Genomic DNA, 6,000 nt, shown 5'->3' with positions numbered 1-6,000 from the left:
TTTCTAATGGTGTTACTTGGATCACTAAATGAAGGTTGTGTTGACCAGCTTTCCCATTGTTTCCCTCTTTGTAATTAATAAGTGTCTTATGGGGAAGTACTTTGAAACTATGTAAATATCCTGCTACTAATTCAACTCAATTTATTCATTTATTTGGTTCTATCTTATGCAATTAAAGTTTTCTGTTTTATTCAATGGTTTATAACAAGGGTCTCCAACCGCCAGGCCACAGAAAGAGAAATACATATGTGCATATATATATGTATATACATATATCTGACATGCAAAGCAGTGCTCTGCCCTTGCTTTTTCCCACACTCAGGCTCTGCTTTCTCTTTCTCTCTCTCTTTTCTGTCCATTTAGTCATCTACTACCCTGCCCTCCAAATACAAAGGCAGCAAGGTGCCCCAGAAAGTTCAATGCTCTGGGAGTCAAGAGCTTGAGTATTTGGGTGCACTCTGCAACTAATTAGTTAGGGCAGTCAGTGGCTCTCTATAGCACTCTGTTTCATCATCTGTAAAATGACTATAATAGGTGGCAGGAACATTGCAGGAATCAAAAGAGATAATCTACATAAGAAATGTATGTGTTTGGAAAACTCCTCCATGGTTATTCTTAATCAAAGAGGGCATACATTTCTTGGAAGTGTCATCAACCTGTTTCACATCCCACTCCCTGTATTTATATCCTGATGAGGTACTACTCCTTTGTGCTACAAGGGCCTTCATAAATGATGGACGAAAGAAGGGGTGCAAGACTGAAGGCAGAAAGACTACATAGAAGCCTTAGTATGATCCTCCACTCTTCCTTCTCTCACACTCCACATCTCAATCCAGTAGCTCCCTCTTCAAAATATATCCAGAATACCCAATCCAGAATAACACACACGTGAAAAGTAGAAAAGTATTTGCATGTCCACCAAAAGAGGAATGGTGGATTATATATATTGTGGTGGGGGCAGGTGGGGAGGAGCATGGAAAAACACTGGCATGGAGACTTCAGTTTTAAGTGAGAATGTTTTGCAGTACTTAAGAAATAAAAACACCTTAGAGTGGGGGGAAAAAAACACTGGATTAGAAACGGCCGAGGCGGGTGGATCACGAGGTCAGGAGATCGAGACAATCCTGGCTAATACAGTGAGACCCTATCTCTACTAAAAATACAAAAAAATTAGCCGGGCATGGTGACGGGCGCCTGTAGTCCCAGCTACTCGGGAGGATGAGGCAGGAGAATGGCGTGAGCCCAGGAGGTGGAGCTTGCAGTGAGCCCAGATCGCGCCACTGCACCCCAGCGTGGGCAACAGAGCGAGACTCCATCTCAAAAAAAAAAACAAAAACAAAAACAAAAAACGAGTTCTAGTCCTTAAAGAAAGTCACTTAAACTGTTTTGGCTTCCTCGTCTGGAAGATGAAAATGGTAATATAATTGACTTAGTAGGGTTGCTGTAAGTATGAGTTAGTGTGTAAATGTTTACAATTACGCATGGCACACAGCAACCGCCACCTTTTCTATCAGGGCTGTTCTCACCTAACTGTAAAACAGGAAGGCGCACCCAGCTGGATCCGGGCCCTGGGTTCTCAGGCATTGTGATTGGTCCCAGCATATGACTCAAGGCGGGTTTCATTGATGGAATTGCTGTCAATTAGCGAAAGGCGGAAACCATGCGGAGAGGGCGGTCCTTTATTGCCACACTTGCGCGACTCGCTCCTTTCTTTTCAGGCTTAGCTACTGCGCATGCGTCTGACCCTCTTGAGGTTCCCGGCGTGCCCCGCAACGGCTTCCGGCGTGCTCCGCAACGGCTTCCGGCATGACGCAGTAGAGAAGATGGCGTGGTAGGCGCGTCGCGCCCCTGAGGGCCTTTTCTGGTGAGGCGGGGCTTAAGGGTTGCGGCTCCGCTCTCTGTCCTGAGGCTCTCAGATTGCACTCTGGGTTCCTGGCTGCGTGATGCAGAGTGAACTGGGTCCTCTGGGGACGCGTGGGGAACGAGGCAGCCCGGAGTGCCTGCCTTGTTGCCCTTCGGACCTCCAGTCCATTCGGATTCCCCAGTGAGGCCTCCTTTAAAGGGCTCGGTGACTCTTGCCCTTCACGCTAAGAAAACACTCGTTTCCTAAAGCTCGACTGCGCCCTTGTGCTGAGCGGTGGGGACACGAAGACAGCACAGAAACACTGTTTACCCTCAGCGAGCTCCCAAACTGTTGGAGTGGATAAACCCACCAGAAACAAATTACAGCGTTAGGCGGGTTAAGATGGAGCACCCTGAGAAACGTTACAGACAGGACCGGAGAGTTCAGAGGATCAGGATGCTTCAAGAAGATGGGGGTTGGCCGGGCGCGGTGGCTCAAGCCTGTAATCCCAGCACTTTGGGAGGCCGAGACGGGCGGATCACGAGGTCAGGAGATCGAGACCATCCTGGCTAACACGGTGAAACCCCGTCTCTACTAAAAAAACACAAAAAACTAGCTGGGCGAGGTGGCGGCGCCTGTAGTCCCAGCTGCTCGGGAGGCTGAGGCAGGAGAATGGCGTGAACCCGGGAGGCGGAGCTTGCAGTGAGCTGAGATCCGGCCACTGCACTCCAGCCCGGGCGACAGAGCGAGACTCCATCTCAAAAAAAAAAAGAAGATGGGGGTAGTAGTGTCATCAGTGCTCATCCTGGGGTTTTTGTCTTTGATGGTGCACTCCTTGAGGACATTAAATTTTTCTTCGACGTTTCCAATACCTAGGCTCAGGGGCCCTTCCCTGATTGGGAGGGGTAGAGACCAGCTGTCTCTCGTGTTTATTATCTATGGAAAGGATGAATTAGGTCTTGGCGACTTAAGGAGGGAAAATTTTGGTGAGCAAAGGCACTTATATGTCCCTAGACCAGGGGTTCTCAACCAGCGCCCCCCTCCCAGGGCACAATTGATACTGTGTGAAGACAATTTTGTTATCACTACCGAGTGGTGCTACTGACATCTAGTGGGTGGAGACCAGGGATGCAGCTAAACATTCTACAAGGTTCACAGGGTTCCTATCCCACTCCCCACCCCCAAGAACTCAAAAAAACGATCTGGCTCAAAATGTCAGTGTGCTGAGGTTCTGAAACCCTACCCTAGTATGACAGCGGAAATGGAGAGAGCAGATGTTGGAGACATCTCAGCCGGAGACCATATTGAGTTTTGTCTCTCTTTTTTTTTTTTTTTTTTTTTTTTTGAGAGTGTGTCTCGCTCTGTCGCCCAGGCTGGAGTGCAGTGGCGCGCAATCTCGGCTCACGGCAAGCTCCGCCTCCCGGGTTCACGCCATTCTCCCGCCTCAGCCCCCGGAGTAAGTGGGACTACAGGCGCCCGCCACCATGCCCGGCTAATTTTTCTATTTTTAGTAGAGACGGTGTTTCACCGTCCTAGCCAGAATGGTCTCGATCTTCTTACCTCGTGATCGGCCCGCCTCGGCCTCCCAAAGTGCTGAGATTACAGGCGTAGGCCACCGCGCCTGGCCTCATTTTGTGTTCTTTATAATGCTTAAGTATTTGATGCGCAGTTGGTTAATCAGGTGTGATGAGCCCAGTCTTCCTTTTATTTTTTCACCTATTCATTCGTTTGCCAGATACCTATTTAGCACTAAACACTATTCAAGATGCTAGGATTCCGCATTGAGCTGAAAAACCTTACGTTCTTGGGCGGGGGACTTGACAGACATTAAAACTTATATGTCAAATAGTAATATATGCTATGAAGTTCCTGCAAGATGGAGTTTCTCTTCCTACCACCACATACCATTTATTTACTTCCTTCTGAGTGCCAAGCACTGGCCTGGATACTTTACTGATATCTCTACTCTTTTCCTGTATCCTGCAAGATGGATATTATTTATTTATTATTTATTTTTTTGAGAGGGAGTCTTGCTCTGTCCCCCAGGCTGAACTGCAGTGGCGCAATCTGGGCTCACTGCAACCTCGGCTTCCCGGGTTCAAGCGATTCTCCTGCCTCATTCTCCCTGTGATTACAGGCACCCGCCACCACGCCCTGCTAATCTTTTTTGTATTTTTAGTAGAGACGGGAGTGTCACCATGTTGGCCAGGCTGGAGGCTGGTCTCGAACTCCTGACCTCAAGTGATCATCCCCTCAGCCCCCCCCCCCCCCCCCCCGGCCTCGGCCTCCCAAAGTGCTGGGATAACACATGTGAGCCATCACGCCCAGCCCTGCAAGGTGGGTGTTATTATCCTCAGATGATGAAAAGTGGGTCATAGGAGTTGAATAATTTGCCCCAAATCAGCTTGGACTCAAACCAGATTCACCTGAAGGATAAAGTCTGCGTTATTTCCACTAGTTAACATTGTGTCCCATATGCACAGCTGACTTGAATGGCATGAGAAATCTATACCTTCTTTGCTAGAGTTAAGAAAGTGAAGTAGAAACGAACTCACACTGACCTCTTTCTGTTTCCAGAGTGGAGTTTTTATCAGAACTAGCAGGAGGTGATTCTTCAGAGTTGCAGCAACTGAATTAGGACAATAATTATAAGAGTGTCGTCATGGAAAGTGAGCAGTTCTTCTTGAAGGCCTAACTGAACTGGGTGAGCCAGTAAGACATACAGGGTTTATCCTGTATCTTAACTTTGACAAAGTTATGTGATGATTTTACTAATATCGAGAAGGTCATACAGGTTATGGGATTGACTTGAAATCAGTTTCTGGAGGTTCGATTCCTTTTTCGTCTAGGTTGTCACGTCGATTGGCTCTTCGAATGTGTGGTAAGGTGGTGGACAGCCGTAAAGTCACTCTAAATTAGTGGATGCTTGTTCAATTGTTAGAACTTTTCGTTTTGAAGCAAAGGCTTCTCAGATTATGAAAATTATTAGTGTGACTGCTGTTAATGATATCGATGAGCCTACTGATTAGATGACATTTAATGTGGTATACACATTGGGTTAATTGGAGTAATGTTGAGGCACACTGATAGGCTGAGGAAGTGCTGTGGGAAAAAGGTTAAATTAACGCCTATAAATATAATGATGAAGTGGATTTTAGCGTAGGTCTGATTAGGTATATAACCTGAAAATAGGGGGAATCAGTGGACAACGCCTCCTATGATGGCAAATACTGCTCCTATTGATAGAACATAGTGGGAATGGGCTACAACATAATATGTATCTTGTAAAATAATGTCTAATGATGAATTAGCTAGTATAATGCCAGTTAAACCTCTTACTGTTAATAGGAAAATGAATCCTAGGGGCTCAGAATATTGTGGGAGATCATTTGATATTACTACCGTGCAGTGTAGCTAATCAGCTAAAGACCTTGACTCCAGTAGGGATAGCAATAATTATAGTAATGGAGGTGAAGTATGCTCGTGTGTCTACGTCCATTCCTACATAGGAATATAAATATATGGTGAGGCCATACGATAAATCCTAAGAAGCCAATTGATATTATGGCTCATGCTATGCCCATATGCCCAAATGGTTCCTTTTTTCCAGAGTAATATGTTACGATATGACAGATTATCCCGAAGCCTGGAAGGATAAGAATATAGACTTCAGGATGACCAAAGAATCAGAATAAATGTTGATACAAGATAGGGTCGCCCCTGCCAGCAGAGTCAAAAAAAGTAGTATTGAGGTTACGATCAGTTAATAGTATGGTAATGCTGGCGGCTAGGACTGGGAGAGAAAGGAGGAGAAGGACTGCCATAATGAGGACTGATCACATGAAAAGGGGTGTTTGATATTGGGACAAGGCTGGGGGTTTTATGTTAATAACTGTCATAAAGTTAATGGCCGCTAAAATAGAAGAAACACCTGCCAAGTGGAGTGAGAAGATGGTTAGATCCATAGAGGCTCCTGCTAGGTGTCCTGCTAAAAAAGTGTCCAACCGGTTCCAGCGCCGGCTTCTACTACTGAAGATGCAAGTAGGAGTAGAAAAGATCGGGGGAGAAGTCCGAAGCTCATATTATTTATCTGGGGGAGTGCCGTATCAGGTGCACCAATCAGAGGGACTAGCCAGTTGCCAAAACCCCCAAATATG

General features: G+C 46.3%; 1 protein-coding gene across 5 annotated transcripts in view; it reads left to right on the top strand.

The window, feature by feature from the left end:
* Positions 1-1,530: 1,530 nt before the first annotated feature.
* ZNF174 (zinc finger protein 174) overlaps positions 1,531-6,000 on the top strand; it is a 37,825-nt gene continuing 33,355 nt past the window's right edge. The window contains exons 1-2 of one of the 5 annotated variants that reach the window (XR_004179671.1): positions 1,531-1,864; positions 4,421-4,547. The gene's annotated coding sequence lies outside the window, so the exon portion shown is untranslated. The remainder of the gene's footprint in view (positions 1,865-4,420; positions 4,548-6,000) is intronic. The other 4 variants (XR_004179670.1, XR_004179669.1, XR_004179668.1 and 1 more) reach the window with 4 other exon arrangements.

This window comes from Papio anubis, chromosome 18, assembly GCF_008728515.1.
Source record: "Papio anubis isolate 15944 chromosome 18, Panubis1.0, whole genome shotgun sequence".
NCBI lineage: Eukaryota > Metazoa > Chordata > Mammalia > Primates > Cercopithecidae > Papio > Papio anubis.
The sequence above is the reverse complement of the archived record's forward strand: the minus strand, read 5'-3'. Positions and strand labels throughout refer to the sequence as shown.